Source organism: Prunus avium, chromosome 2 (assembly GCF_965620075.1).
Source record: "Prunus avium chromosome 2, drPruAviu1.hap1.1, whole genome shotgun sequence".
Classification (NCBI taxonomy): domain Eukaryota; kingdom Viridiplantae; phylum Streptophyta; class Magnoliopsida; order Rosales; family Rosaceae; genus Prunus; species Prunus avium.
Window position 1 is genome coordinate 32,292,353 of NC_142285.1, and position 17,038 is coordinate 32,309,390.

The 17,038-nt window shown below is 35.3% G+C and overlaps 1 long non-coding RNA gene across 2 annotated transcripts; it reads left to right on the plus strand.

The window, feature by feature from the left end:
- The first annotated feature begins 12,840 nt into the window (after nt 1–12,840).
- Nucleotides 12,841–15,132, plus strand: LOC110746826 (uncharacterized). 2 transcript variants are annotated; one of them, XR_015834019.1, is made up of 6 exons: nt 12,841–13,075; nt 13,174–13,246; nt 13,710–13,769; nt 14,273–14,590; nt 14,692–14,766; nt 14,845–15,132. It is a non-coding gene; the product is annotated as an uncharacterized LOC110746826 (long non-coding RNA). The 2 variants fall into 2 exon arrangements; XR_015834020.1 differs by having other exon boundaries at nt 14,327–14,590.
- Nucleotides 15,133–17,038: the final 1,906 nt, after the last annotated feature.

The following is a 17,038-nucleotide window of genomic DNA, read 5'->3' on the forward strand; positions in this document are numbered from 1 at the left end:
TTTCCTTGTAAAGCACTCATGTAAACTCTTATATATCTCCTTATGGAGAAGAATAAAACTTAACCTAAAGTATTCAAACCATATTCATATTTTAGCACTCCTGATAGACCATGTCATCCTCCTATACAATTCAAAAGGAGACCCCAAATTATAGGTAGAGGCAAATTTTAATAAGATTGCCTTAAAACTACTTCGTGGCACTACTAAAAAAATGCGCATAGGACACTATTTTATTTTGTGCTCATAGAGTTTAAGGGCACAAATATTTGTGTTTATTTCTAATAGCCACAGTGCAGCCATGATTTGGTTGTCGGTTTCCTCTATAGGGGTTTCCATTGCTACTAAAGCACAATTTTGTGATTCATGACAGAGGTATTGAGCACGAATAATGCTCATTTGTGCTTTTGTTCGAACAAGCTGATTAGACTTCAGAAAAGCTGATTAGACTTTTTTTATATATATAGCTATCACATAAGCACAACTTTGGAATTGTGCTCAATAGTCTAAATTAAAAAAAAAAATTAAAAAAAATCATAAAACGCATTATTTCTTTGACCAAACCACAAAATCCAATTTTATTTTTTCTTCATAAAATCAAAACACTGTTCACATCAAGGAAAACATATAGTACAAAGGTTCAAAAGTGCACAAATGACCAAATAAACAAATTCAAATTGTTCCTTCCTCACCCTATTCTCAGCAGCCAGACACAATTTCAACAACAAAAAAACACTAAAAATATAAATTTTCTTTCCGATACCCTTTCTCTTAGCTACCAAACAGAAATTTCGACAAAATGTCTTCAAATTATAACTATGAAACTCAAAAAAAACCAAAACTTAAGAATGAGAGAATGAAAGGAGAGAACTTTTCAAAATCTGGAGGTTTAGGTTTAGGTGGGGGTCGTGGATGGCAGCGGCGTCGAACTGAGAGAAAGAGATAAAGGGAGGGAGAGCTTGAAGCGAAAGGGAGAGGTTGAAAATCAAGGTGGTTGGTGTGAGTGGTTCGGCACTCTCATTCCTTAAGAGAGGTCAGGGGTTCGATCCCTGCTCTTGTACGGAGTCACCACTTTGGCCAACACTTTACCCCTTACGGGGCGACCCGGTGTGAGTGGGGATTAGTCTGGGTTGTGGTTAAGGCTTAAAGGTGCCACCCATAGTTGGGGCCCATCCAGGACCACTTCATGGTTTAGACCAAAAAAAAAAGAAAAGGGAGAGGTTGAGAGAGAGAGAGAGATAACGAGGTTTTCAAGTGGGAAGGACTTCAAAAAAGGAGAAGGGTGGGCTATTGAGAAGTTTTCAGATGAGAAGGCATTAAAAAAGGAGAAGGTGAGATATTTTATAGGGTTGGAAAGATGAGGGATCGTATTTTTTTGTTTAGGGGTTATTTATTTACTTTTTCTTTATGAAAGGCGTGGGGTTTTTAAATGAATAAAAAAATAATTTATTACATGTAAATTATTGGGCACGATATAAGTAACAAAAATATATATTCAGCACGATTTAAGTCAAAAATATATACATTGGGCACAAATATTGGTTTTGTGTCTCATGTTGTCACATCTGTCAGATTAAGACACAATTGTTCGTGTCTATAAAAATTAAATCATTTATTTTTATTAAAAACTTGTGAGATATCACGCAAATCAATTTACACAACCAATTGAGCACGATTAACTGTGTTCAATATAAAATTGTGCTCTATATCAACATATTTGGCACATTTATTTGTGTTTTATATGAAAAGAGCACAAATATAATTTATTTATGTTTAATGTTAGAAAAGACAGCACAATTTTGTATTTGTGCTCTTATGACCGTACCTTTTGACCAGTTTTGTAGTAGTGTGGATTTTCCTAATACTAATATGTTTCAGTGCTATGTACTACTTTATAATTAAAGCTAGCTTTCACAAATCTAAGAGTTTTGACATTCAAATGCCAAAGAGAAGAGAGGAAAGGAAAGATGGGTTTGAAACTAATTCTTAAAAAGCCATCATGTTGCAATAACAAGTCACTCATCTCATTTACTATAAGCACATCAACCCACGCATTCCTAACACAGTATCAATTCGCATGGTAACTTATTTGAAATTGTTGACTAGTAGAGGCTGAGGTATGCAGAAGAAACAGCTGCTAGAACTGAGTTCTAGCCAAAAGCACGAGGAGGTGTAAAACATGGCGTAATTAAAGACCCAAAGCTATAACTCTGGACCTGACAAACTTGGAAGATGGAAGCTTAACACTTTTTGGATAGTTACGGGCCGTAACTACGGCCGCCATTACCATGTACAACCTACAAGCAACCATTCACAGTGTAATTCTAAGTACAGGAAACACATTATAATTAAAAAAAAATGAAGGTTCATCCTCAACAAGTATTCTTATCAATTTTTTTGCCTTTATTGACCAGATATATGAATGTTGTGGTTTGAACAATTATAGCCAACATCACAGTCCTAGAAATGATAAACCCATTACCCCTCAGTTACAAAAACTCTCACAATCAAAATTTGTAGCCCAATTTCATTGACACATGTGACATATCTAAAGTAACTGTCAGTACTACAGTAGCCATTTTGACTGGCAGCCTTTCTTTCTATTGTTCACATAGGCCTTATTTGTTGATCATGACATTTCATAACTTGGAAATTAAACATCAATGAAACTGAACAGATTTTACTCACTAATTCCAGCCAGGGATTCGAATAATTTCTGGAAAATCAAAACTTATAAAAAGTCGCTTCTGGGTTTTGTTAATGGAAGTACCAAACTGAAACACACAAAGAAAACGCACACGTCACATGTAAAATGGGAAACAGGGCTCTGCAATTTATCTCGCAAGTTCACAAATTCTTTATCAGAAAATATAAAACGTATATATGGGTAAGTTGCATCTATTGCGATTAACAAAGTAATATTTGAGTAAGATTACATTGCAGAGAACCGAGAAAGAAAGTAAAAGAAAAAGAGAAGCATATTCTTACAGTTTGAGCCTTTCCTTACTTCTTCAGCTATGGCCGGAGTTCACATCAAATGACCTTGGTTTCTTTATCATTTTTGCTTTTATTGGGTTTTGGTCACTTTGAAGAAGCGCAAGGAAGAATGCATTTGGGTTTTGGTTACTTTCTTATGCATGTTATATATAGGCATTTTCTGCTTTGGTCTTTCTAATCTTGGCATTAAGTTTTGCCTTTATATATGGTTAATGCATCTTTGATTCTCAAGTATAAACTTCCACATGAGCTTTGCCGTTAGCAAAAATAGCACTTTTTCTCATGGCCTCTGTCTAAAATATAGATGAAATCTTAGATGGTACGAGTGTGCTGTCACTTACTATAACAAGTTCCATTCGACATGTATCTAGCTTGAGCTAAAAGTACGATAAAGCAATGGGGTATGAGTGTGAAAGCCACGGCTTTACTACTAAAATTTGCTTGGATATAAAATAATGGGTATTAAGCTATTAAAAATATCTAAAGTTGAATTAATTAAAGGGCTTCTTAGATCTAGGTCCACAACGATTAGCTATCATTGGGTTTAGTCCTCGCGGTTTTAGTTTTAGATGCAGGTCCTTTTACATTTATTACTTTTTTGTTGTGTTAATTTTACCCTTTGAGGTAAATAAGGAAAACACATTGAAAATCTAAATTTAATACATTATTTCCTTGTAATTGAATTCCATTATTTAAATTTTGAATTCTTTCCTTCATAATATTCCTAATATATGGACAAAATACAATTTAATCAATACAAAGTAAAGACCCACAAATTATACCAATACAAGCACCCACATTAAATTATATACCTGACATACAAGTAAATAGTGTTATTATTAGTAACGAAAAATACTTAGTGATAAATCATGTTACCTATAAGTTAGGAACATAAATTAGAAAACTACCTATAAGTCAGATAAAAAAATAGAAAACTACCTATATCTCCGGTACATAAAAAAGATAAATGGTAAATCGTATGTTACCTATAACTTAGATTCATAAACAAAAAGGCAAAAAAGTGTGGTACCTATATCTCATGTATGTCAAAACACAAGTCAATTAATAACTTTTTTTTTGTTAAAGGAATATGTTACCTATAATTTAGATATATATATGAAGAAAAATATATCAAAAAATGTATTACGTACCTATGTCTCCGGTATACTATACATAAAAGAACAACTAAAAAGAACAAAATAACTGAACCTGATTAAAAGTTGAGCATATATTCAACATAAAATAATAATAATAAGATTACCTCATTAAGAGTTGTTGGATGAGGAAAGAAATATAATATTGGCTAATTATCTCATTAAGGTAAGTAATCAAAGATAATGGGCAAGGGTAAATTGGATAAGGAAAGAAATATAATATTGGCTAATTATCTCATTAAGGTAAGTAATCTAAGATAATGGGCAATATTGGAACAAAAAATGATTTTAAATATATAAAATAAAAAGATTACATCAGACAATATTCAAAAAGGAATGTAATCCTATGTGGCACAAAAGTCAAAGGACTTGTATCAAAGTCACCAAATCCGAGGATTAAACCCAACTTCTAGATGAGAATTTGGATCTATATCAACTTTTCTATTAATTAAATGATGATTATCAAAGAGTTATTTTCACGTCGCTAAATAAGCGTGATTCATCAGTTGAGATTATACAAGTAGTCACACTGTTATGTGTTAATGTATGAATTTTGATTAATTCTTTTGGCTTCCCTTGACAATTTTGTAATAGGACTTTTATATGTATTTATCAAGCTCAAGGTTAGATTAAGATTAGCATCTCTAAGTGTTCTTAACTCTCATCTATCCTATGGAGGTTCAAGCAATTTGATAAAGGTAAATCATGCATTGCATATCATGCATTAAAACTGTTTTCATAAAAGATGACTAGTCATCTTTGCTCAGTGCGATTTCCAGCTGGTTAACCATCTGTTTTGTCCTATTCTATTTTCTCTCTCTGCTGCCATGTGTCAGTCTGACCTAAGGGATTCTTTTGTCTGTAAAAGCAAGTGAATCCCTCATTTGGAAGCCGTCTCTTTTGTGTGGAAGTTTTGGAAAGATTGGCTTGCCATCTTTCTCTTCTTCCTCAAGAGAAAACCATATATTTCATCAATGAGTTTTTCTAATTGATTTCTTTTTGAAAAACTGCTTTTGAAATATGAATATGCATCTAGCTATTTAAATCATTCTCTCATATAGATCTAGATCGGATTCGTGACTGATTTCTTCAAGAGTGTGGTTTCTTGAAGAAATTGGTCTTTCTCCCATGAATCCAAAGTTTGGTTTCGTTCTAAGTTGGAGCTTGCAAGCTAGTGCCATGGGATGAACGAGCTGGAGAAGGAGCTGCCATTGCCATGAAGAACTGAGCTTCAAGCTTTGCTAAGTTGGAGAAGAAGATTGCACAAAGGAGGTAAAGCTCATCTTCCTAAATAGATCTAGGTTTTGCTTGAGCTTGCTTGTATTCCTTTGTAAGAATCTTTTTCTACTTAGTGGATTGCCTAGTCGGTTGATGACTTCCAGTTTTTCCCAATGGTGGGTTTCTGGGTAAACAAAACCTGTTTTGCATATCTGTAAATTTATCTGGGTTTATGTTCTTGGTGGTTGACTAGTCATCTATATCTGCTGTTTTCTGTTTACTTGATATCGATGACTTCACACACTTTCACCATAGTTGTTGCTAGCACAGGGGATGCCTAGATTGATGGGTCCTTCTGAGTGCCTAGGTTGTCACTAGTAATCTTCTAGGACTGCAGGTACTCTGTGGCATACTCTGTGTGTTCTCTTGATTGTTGAGTTGTTGTGTCTTGTTTGTTTAGTTAAATTTACCCCTCGTCACCTAAGTATCAATTTCAATTGGTATCAGAGCTTCAGCTCTTAACACAAATAGAGAGATCCTAGGATTTGTTTAGGTGTTTAGGTGTACTCACTATGGAAAAGGATCGAGTTGCTGGATCTTGCAACTCACCACCTTATTTTGACGGAAATAACTATGCTGCTTGGAGAGAAAAATTTGAGATATTTCTTGATGCTCTTGATGAGTATGCAAGTGTGTATCTCACAAAAGAGTGGGTTGCTCCGGTCAAGACTATTGAGGGTGAAGTTGTGCCCAAGCCTAGGTCTGAATGGACTGAAGCAGAGGTGTTTGCTGCATATGCAAACAAGAAGGCCAGAAATGCCTTAGTTACAGCTTTGTCTAGCACACAGTTTGCACATATACAACACATCCCAAATGCTAAAAAGGCTTGGGATAAACTAAGGGTGGTTCATGAAGGGGATGACCAAGTTAGAACCCTAAAACTTCAGATGGTGCTTGCACAATTTGAAGAACTTAGGATGTCTGAAACTGAGTCTATTTCTGAGTTCTATGGGAGAGTAGAAATGATCACAAATGAAGCCATGAGTCTTGGTCAACCTATTCAAGAGCTTCTTGTTGTTCAGAAAATTCTTCGTGTTCTACCATCTAGATTTAGAGCAAAGAAAACCGCAATCATGGAGGTCCAAAACTTAAATGAAATTAAGCTTGGCAAGCTTGTAGGAAAATTAAAAACCTATGAGATGGAGTTGAATATGGAAGAAAATGACACTAAAAAATCAAAAAGTGTTGCACTTCAAGGAGTGCATGTTTCTTCTCTGAAAGGTGGTGAAAAATCCTCAGATTTTGAGGATGAAATTGCCTTGTTTGTCAAAAAATTTAGGAGAATTCTTAAGGATAAGGGAAAGTTTGCTAGAGAGGGTAGCTCTGGTAGTGAGAGACAGTTTAGACCATCAACTGATCGGTCTAATGAGAGGAACAAGGATGTCAAACCTTTCACTAAAGACTTTAGGAGGCTCTGTAGCATCCACTTCTCTTTCGGGTATTCCTTTTGGACATAACTCATCGTTTCTTCAAGGGCCTGAAGAAGGTATCTAATTATCTAAGTAATACATCTTTGGTTCTCCACAAACATTCAATTTTTTATTTGATCAAGATAAGTCAGTTTTTTAAAAATAAAATAAAAAAATTTCACCACAACCCAACAAGTGTTGTCACTTGAAATATAATATTTGGTGGTCAATTTGTGGGAATAATGTTTATCAAGAGTCTAAGTTGCATAGTGAAAATTGGTGGAAAGAAGCCATAGTCAATGCATTTATGTAGTGGCCGATCTAGGATTTGAAATCCAACTGGGCGAAACTTACATTAAAAACTCGAGGTTATGAGTGAATCTTATTAATAAACATAAAATATACACTTAGTAGGGGGACATAATGAGCCTTACTCTCAAATGCATCTCTATACATAAATAAAAGTTTCGCCAAAAAAAAAAAACTATTCTTTTTCTTAAAAAAAAAATTCCAACAAATTCTTTGTTTTCATAGGATTCGGATTGTGATCCAACATAACAAAAGATAACCTATTTAATCCAACATCCCAACAAAAAATCAAATAAATTCTCATAATAAACATCAATGCCTTTAATCAAACATTAACATACCAACAACAAATCAAAACATCTCAACAATACCATCTCTACAAAATTCCAAAAATCAAAGACCTAATTAATTTCAATAAAGTTAGCAAATTATAATTCATTCTTAAGTAAACTCTAGAATAGATTAGAACACATAACTTCTAATCTATTTAAAATATATTAGATTCAATGTTGTCATATACAAAATCTTAAAATTTTGGGGTAAGTAATTAAAGAGGAGAGAAATTTTAGGTTATGCATACATGTAGGTTGCTTTTTGGGTGGGATTGACCTATTCTATATGGGTATTTTTTATTTTTGAAAATTTTGGGGGGAGGGAAGTTGGAGACTAGTAAGCGAAAGCTTCACCAAGGCTATCAAGAGTACCAGAACAAGAAAAAGAAAATTCAAGTTCTTGACCTTAAGAATTTGCCTTTGGAGCCTAAGCCGCAAAGAGGCCGGGGTTTGGGCAAGAATAAGCTGTTGAATTAATTCAAGGAAGTGTCAAGCCTTCTGATATCTTGAAGAGCTGTAGGCTATAGCACAACCTTTCTTATTGTATACTTTATTCAATTAATTAATTAATTTTGATTACTAAACCCCGAACATAACACCACTTGACGAATTGTTTTCATCATATGCATCTCTTCCAAAAAGTACTGAATTAAATTAGTGATACAATAAAACATATAAGTTGTTGTTTCTTACATCACTTTTCATTTCTACGTTTGTAAATTTTTTAGTGCGTTAAATGTTTTGCAAAGATTTATGAAGGAAAATGATGAGTAATCCTAAAGATAATGTGGCAATTACTAAAGTAAGTCGTACCAAACTAAGTTCAAACCATGATGATCACGGTATAAATAACTGAATTTAATTTCGAGTTGTCACACAAGAAATCGCGTTGTAAAATTGCTCGTCAAATCATGTCTATGCATAAGATAGTACTTCATATTCATTAAAACTTATAAATTTTAATCACATGTTGAACTTGTTCTATTTTTATCAAGTAAATATAATTGTTTCATTGACTTTTTTTCTTATCAAAGTTCAAACTATATTGGAGAGAGCTAATTAAACTCATATGATTATCCTCAAAAGTATCAGAGTAAACTTTTGAGTAAACATTTTTATAACCACTAGAACTATAACACTTTGGCTAACAATTATAAATATTTCATGATCACTACTATTGGATGATGTTCACAAGTTTGCCTTTCAACATTAAACGTTACATTGGGGTCATTCAATGATTAATAATCAAGTGCCAAAAATGTTCAGTCAATGGAATGACATAGTGGGGCCCACTGTTGACTGTCCTCTCACTTCGTGACAAATCCATTAAAGTCAGCAGCCGAAAACTGTTATTAAAAAATAAATGCTGGCCGAAAAAAAAAAAACACATGCAAGGAGGAAAGCTCGCGCTTTTTCTCCCTTTCTATGAAACTGAAGAGCAGGCAATATATAGGTGTAAACAACAAAAATTATGATTTGGTGAATTAATTTACTAAACTTGGTGTTATATATTATACACAAAACAGGACGAATCATGCCATGGTCTAGAGGACAAATGGTCATCCCAAGCTTTCTTCCTTTTTCACCTGTCACTTGATGAGATGAGAGACACAACAACATAATAAGACCCAGATTGATTATCTTAGGGACAAATCCACTGTGCTGAGGGGCAAAAGTGGACTTGCTCTCCTGACATGGTTCTGTCCTCGGCCAGCCGGAGAAAGGAATTTAGCGACGGCCGGCACGAGTTTGGAGGCCAAGCCCAGCAGCACGAACAAGCACAAGATTAGATAGATCACAAGGCGGCAGGAAGATAAGTGTGGAAAAAGCAGAAGCCACAAGAGTGAAGCAACTGAGATTGAACCAAACAGCATCATGGTGACGTGGCACCATTTATATATGCAGGCATGACTCTGATAATGTTCATTACTAATAACACTAAGCTTCATAAGCAGTAGCAGTAGCCCTAATAAGCTGAAGGCCAAGAAATATGCGAGGACGCTGGACAGAACAACCATCATGATGATACGGTGCGTTCTGAACAGATCTTCTTCTGCATACCGCATCTGGACCAACGTCAGGATTGTAGGAATGGTGAAAGCAAGAATAGTGTTGTTTTTGCCACGGTGACGCTTAGATGTCGTTGAAGCTTCAAACAATGTTGTTGGTTGTGCTGCAAAGTTGACGAAGAAGAAGTGCTGATTGTGTATGAAGTGCTGCATGATGACGACATTAGAACAGTGACGATTGATGACATTCATTCCAATGTAAAAAGGATAAGTTGCCAATGCTATTTTGGTGTTGCTCAGACAGAATATATATATGTGTCAGTGCAGTGTGTGTGGAGAAAGAGCTGGGTTTTGAGGCTTGAATTTGTCTATATACAATGTTTATAGACTGCGGCGCGTTTGGCGTAGTTATTTGTTCCTTCCTGGAATTTGCATCTACATTTTAGAAGACACACCTTCTAGGAATGTGCCTGTCTGTGTATTTTTTTTTTTCCAAGTATTTTATTTATTTATTGGATATGACAGAAACGATCAAATTTAGATGAAATTTTAAAATTAATAAAAGTGGATGAGAAAAAAAAGCACCTTGTGTCTGTGACCACGTGATCCTGAAAGTTTTCTTTTGGATGAGTGTTTTTTTTTTTTGGTGGGTCGAGTTTACAAGAATGGGCATTGGTGCGCGGTTGCCTCTTAATAGGTCTTTATAATTAGGCTTATTCGAAAGGAACTGGGTGTGCTATTATTTGGTCCTTAAGGAACTTGATATTTTCTAGTTTGATTAGGAAATCTTCAATTTTAACTCAAAATCCCATCTTTGCTTTGTTTAACCTACAAAACACAAAAAGAACTAGATAAGCTTATTATAGGAAAGATCTAAGAACAAAAACTAAGTAAAGAGATGCTAAAAACATATGGAATTATGAACTTATTAGCAGGCATGAGAATATGTGCAGCGGGTAGGGAGTGATTGAATGGGAATATCAATTTTGGGTGGGTTTGGGGTGCTCGGCGACAATGGATGGGTGGGGGTCAAAGCTGATAGGAAGAGGGTAAGTTGTTGTTTTTTACATCACTTTTCGTTTCTACATTTGTAAAGTTTTTAGTGCGTTAAATATTTTGAAAGATTTATGAAGGAAAATGATGAGCTAAAGATAATATGGTAATTACTAAAGTGAGTAGTGCCAAAATAAGTTCAAACCATAATGGTACGGTAAAAGAATTGAATTTGATTTCGAGTTGTCAAGAAAGAAGTCGTGTTGTAAAATTTCTCGTCAAATCATGTATGTGTATAAGATAGTACTTCATTCCTTTCTTCTTTTTTTTTTTTTTTGGTCGAACTTCATTCCTTAGAACTTACAAATTTTAATCACATGTTCAGCTTGTTCTATTTTTATCAAGTAAATATAATTGTTTCATTGACTTTTTTTCTTCAATGATTAATCACGTGCCAAAAATGTTCGGTCAATGGAATGAAATAGTGCGGCCCACTGTTGACTGTCGTCTCACTTCGGGACAAATCCATTAAAGTCAGCGGCAAAATTGGACATGTCGTCCTCACCAGTTTCCGGAAGAACCCCAGCAACAGCAGCAACTGCGCAACCCACAAAATATAAAGAAGAGGCTGCCAGTATGGTTCTTGCGGTAACAAAATCGACACAATTGAAGTAACCGAGACTGAACCAAACACCTTCATCGCCATACGACACCAAAAAGAAGCATATGCATGACTTTGTCGACGACGATGAGTACGACCATGTCGCATAACAAGCACCCAAAAGCCGAAGGCCAAGCAATAAGCAAGTAAGCAAGACAGCAAAACCTTCATAGCCGTAGGGTGTGCTTGGAACAGGTCTTGATCAGCTGGATATCTGATCTGGACCAACGTTAGCAGAACTGGAATGATGAATGCAAGAATGGCGTGATCATAGGGCTCCATGTTCCTCAGCTGCAGATTAAGATTGTTGTTGACCGAGTACATGACGTTAAAATTAGGATTCATGTTCATCCCAAAATTCCCAACATAAACATGGTAAGTTGTAGCCATCCTCGATCGTTTTGCTCAACAGAAAATATGAATTTTGGAGGAAATATTTTCGTGTGTAAGCACTCAATTTATAAGGAAACTGTGGTCTCATGTATTCACGCAGCACCCGCTTATGCGGGTCCACATCAAATACTTTGAGTTTGAGTTTACAAGGCCACCAAATGCTTTACGCGTTAATTACAGCACTGCACGCCAATAGATCCTCCCTATCTTAATCCATCATTGTTCCGTCCTATGCTTTAAATAATAGGTGAAGATATGTCTTGCAGATTCCAGACAACCAATTGTCTCTTTGTATCATTTGACGTTTATCAACTTTAATTACTCATATCCCTTTGTCATTTTCATATCTTAAAGAAATTTCGTTTTGCTTTTAGATTTGGATTTTGGCTGCCCAAACCCGTTCGCTTTTGTTTTTGGCAATACTAAGCATAAAACCCTTTGTTATAATCAACTGTAATAACATAAAGTTCATCGCCAAGTAGACACTGCCAAGAGGGATTAGTTGGTTGATGTCTCGTTTCTTAGGATTTTTCGATTAATTACAACGCAATCTAGTCCATCAAATTGTTCGACGCACGTCTCACTTTCATTCTGATATACAATGGCATAATTTTTTTTTTTAAACCCATGTCATATTTTATAACTTGACTTAGATATATTATAGCCAGTTGGAATCTAATAAAGAGAAACAATTTTGTCTGTTTTTTTTTTTTATAAAAAATTTCTTAGTTTTATTCAAAAGATAATAATTAGACTCCAAGTCCAGCTCTAAAAAATATTAAAATTATTATTCTTAAATGACATATGGCATATTTTCAATGAGAGTCCAGCTCTATAATTTCCCCTGATAAAGAACAACAATTTATCTTTTTATTTTTTATTTGGGTTAAAACTTAAAATTGAAATTTATAAATACTTTGATGTGATGAGATGAGCTAGCCCATCATGGATTCTAAATTTCTAATGGGTTGCAAGTAGGGGTGGGCATAAAAACCGATAAACCGATCAAACCGACCGAACCAAACCAAACTAAACCAAAAAAGAGTGTATTTTGACTAAACCAAAAAAGTCAACTCTGGACCTGAACCGAACCGAAGGTCCACGGTTCGGCTCTCAGTTCTAATTTTTTCAAAACCGGTGGACCTGAACCGAACCGGAAAAATTTAAATATATATATAAGTTACATGTGGCGTCGTGTGATTGGCCTAAAAAAGAGGAAATGTGAGAGTGCTTGCAGCAGATCCCCTACGCAATTTTTTTTTTTTTGCTGTAACCCTCACACGCTACTCTCTCAGTCTCTGTCTCTCTCACGAGTCTCACTTAGTCTTCTCTTCGTTTTAATTTTTCTTTTCGTTTTGACCTAAGACTAAGCGGCGCCTCACCTCTCTCTCTCTCGACCCGCCTCCTACCTTGGATCTTCAATCCTCGCATAGCACCAGCACCACGACCATCTCTCGTCTGTTTTCTCTACTTCGATCCTCTCACTCTCAGACTCTCAGTCAATCAGCCACCGCGCCTCCTTCAACCCTGCACGCAGCGGCATGTCAGCTTCTCTTTCTCTTATATGTTAAATTTTTTCCAAGTTTTTTGTTTTGCTCCGCTAACTCTCTCTTCTTATCTCGATTTTTCTATGTTTCTCAGTTTGTGATCACCGACAACATCTATTCCTCTCCTCCGATTTCTTCTGTGGATTTCTCTCTCATATTAGTCAAAGGTGAGAGCATCATCTTCCTTTGAATTTAGGGTTTATTCTAAATTAAATTTATGGTTTTATTTTCTTTTAAATTAGGCTTTTCGATTTGGTGGTTGAGGTCTGTTAAGGTTTTAGGGTTGTCAAATTAGGGCTGCCACCAATTAGTTTATGCTATGTTGTGATGATTATTTGAAAATTGAAATTGACAAAGAAATGATGATTTGTTAGTTTCATTATATAAATTAGGGCTGCTAGCATTTAGGTTCTTCTGTTAAATTATTCTGTTTTTTTGATTGGTTAGTTTATGTTTTTTCTTTTTGTTTATGTTCAAAGATGATCTTTACTAATTGGAGTCTGTTCTGAAATTTTGGGGTTCAGTTCAAATTTTGGTTTTAATTTTAGGATTTTTAGGGTATTTGGTTTGAATTTATGAAAGGAATGAAGCTAGTTTAGAACCTAACCCTATTTTTGTTTTCATTCACAGTTGTTTAGCATCTCTGCTGCTGAGCTTTGAAAGTTTCGAAAAGCTTTTGCTTAAATGGAGGTAAATAAGTTTTTTGGATCTGTTTTGAATATGTTTTGTATCTGTTTTGAATCTGTTTTTTGGATATGTTTTGAATATGTTTTGTATCTATTTTGAATCTGTTTTTTTTGGATCTGTTTTCATTCAGTGTGTGATTTAAATCTGTTTTATATCTATTTAAATCAGTTTTTTGGATAATATATATGTTGTAGTCTGTTGATGGATAGGAAACTCTGTTTAAATCTGGTTTTTGGATAATATATGTGTTGTAGTCTGTTGATGGATAGGAAACTCTGTTTAAATCTGATTTTTGGATAATATATATGTTTTAGTCTGTTGATGGATAGGAAATTGAATTCTGTTTGAATCTGGTTTTTGGATAATATATATGTTGTAGTCTGTTGATGGATAGGAAACTCAGTTTAAATCTGATTTTTGGATAATATATGTGTTTTAGTCTGTGAATGGGTAGGAAAACTTTGATTGATTGTGTTTAAATATGTTTTGAATCTGTTTATGAATAGGAACCTGCTTCTAATGAGGCTCAAATGCCTGCGAATGATGATTTGATATACTAGGGTGGTGGAGAATAAATGGGCTCAAGTATCCTACTTTGGCATCAATTGCAAATGATGTGCTTGCAATCCCTACTTCCACAATAGCTTCGGAGTCTTGTTTTAGCACAAGTGGGAGAGTGATTGACTCGTTTCGAAGTTCATTGTCTCCTAGGATGGTTGAGGCTTTGATTTGCTCTCAAAATTGGATAAGGTCCGAAGATATATCTTCATTGCAATATGTGCCAAGCATTGAGGAGATGGAGTTCTATTAAGCAATTGAAATGGGTAATGTTTTCATTTGTATAAGTATATTTGAATCTGATTATTTTCTCATTTTTATGTGTTCTAACTCAAATTGGTTTGATTTATTTTATTATATTTTGTAGAAATGGGGAGTAAAACATCCACAACAAATTTGAATAAGACTCTCCCTTCTTAGTGTGATGAAGATATGTTGGAAGGTATTTTTCTTGCATCTTGTTTTAATTATGATTTGTTTATGGTGAAACTTTGTGTTAATTCTTTTAAGTGTTATGTAGGTTGCTTTGTTAAGGCTTTTGGAAGAATGGATGCAGCTGATTTTTTGCAAGGATATTATCTTTAGACTTTATGTGTATTTTTGTGATGGGTTGTAATATTTCATAAGTTTCATTTGGATTGCTTGCTTTATTTGTAAGTTATTTTTTGTAATGGTTTGTAAGTTTCATTTTGTAATTGCTTGCTTTTATACATTGAATTTGCATGCTTGGAAAGATGGATTTTTATAGGTTGAATATGCATAATTTTAGGATTTGCAAGAGAAGTGAAAATGTGATTTGGGCTTGTTATTAGGTTTCGGCAATTTGACAACAAAAAAAGGGTTTTGGCTGAAAGAGAATTCGATTTGGGCTTTTTTTTGGCTGAAATTAAATATAATTTGGGCTTTTAAAAATGTAAAATTGGGCTCAAGCCCAAACCGATCACAAGGCAGAACCGACCCGAGAACCGAGCCCATTTCCGATTTGACTCAATTTCGGGTTTTCACCTAGATCCGACTCGATTCGAGAACCGAAGACTTCATCGGTTCAGCCCCATGGGTCGGCCAAATTTTGACTCGACCCGAATCGTGCCCAGGCCTAGTTGCAAGAGTATTAAGGGTGGTGCTAGAGATAGAGGCACCAACTTTGGGCACCAACTCTCTCACCAACTCTCTAATAGAGGTGGAACCCGCCAATACAACGGGTTCCACGCTCTATTAGAGAGTTGGTGAGCAAGTTGGTGCCCAAAATTGGTGCCTCTAGCATTTTCCAAGTATTAATGGCCCTTTCTGCGTCTTAATATCATTGTGATTAGGCTTGTCAGTTTTTATTTTTATTTTTTATGCCAACACATTCATCTACTTTTTGCAAGGAGGAAAGCTGGCGCGTTTTCTCTCTTCCCATGAAACATAAAAGCAGCAATAGGTGAAAAGGATAAAACAAAGATATATACAGTACAACAATTATATTGGAGCCATCAATTTTCTTTTCCTAAGTACCTCATAACGTAACATTATTTGGTGAATTAATTTACTAAACTTGGTGTTATATTGGACACAAGACAGGACGAGTCGTGATGGTCTAGAGGACAAATGGTCATCGCAAGCTTTTTTTCCTTCTTCACATGTCACTTGATGAGATGAGAGACATAACAACATAATAAGACCCAGATTGACTATCTTAGGGACAAATCCATTGTGCTGAGGGGCAAAAGTGGACTTGCCCTCCTGATACGGTTCTGTCCTCGGAAAGCCGGAGAAAGGAATTCAGTGACTGCCGGCACCAGTTTGGACGCCAACCCCAGCCGTACCACCAGCAAAAGCAACGAGCACAAGATTAGATAGATCACAAGGCGGCAGGAAGAAGAGTGTGGAAAAAGCAGAAGCCACAAGAGTGAAGCAACTGAAATTGAACCAAACAACATCATGATGACGTGGCACCATTTATATATGTATGCATGACTTTGATCATGTTCATCACTAATAACACTAAGCTTCATAAGCAGTGGCAGTAGCCCTAATAAGCTGAAGGCCAAGCAATATCCGAGGACGCTGGACAGAACAACCAACATGATGATCCGGTGCGTTTGGAACAGATCTTCTTGTGCATACCGCATCTGCACCAACGTCAGGATCGTCGGAATGGTGAAGGCAAGAATAGTGTTGTTTTTGCCATGGTGACGCTTAGATGACGTTGAAACTTCAAGCAATGTTGGTGGTCTTGCTGCAAAGTTGATGAAGAAGAAGTGCTGATTGTTGATGAAGTGCTGGCTGATGACGAAATTAGAACTGTGAGGATTGATGATATTATTCATCCCAATGTAAAAAGGATATGTTGCCATATACTAGCTATTTTGGTGTTGCTAAGACAGAACATATATATAATGCGGAGAAAGAAGCTGCGTTTTGAGACTTGAAAGTTGCAAAGTATAGCGTACACATGCGTAAGCATTAATTAAAGCTAGCAGCATATAGGGAAAAAGGCCATATGATCCTGCAATTAGAGCATGACAAGTCACATCCACATGAAAATAAAAATTAAAAGTTAAAGTTGCTTCAATGGATTTGAAGGTTTGAAGATATACGTGAACAATAACATATCAAAAAGCTTAATGTTAAATATTTTTTCAGTCATGGACCCTATTATCATTTTCTCTTTTTAAAACTTTATATATTATATGGGCTCCATTTTTTTATAAAATAAAATAAAATAAAAT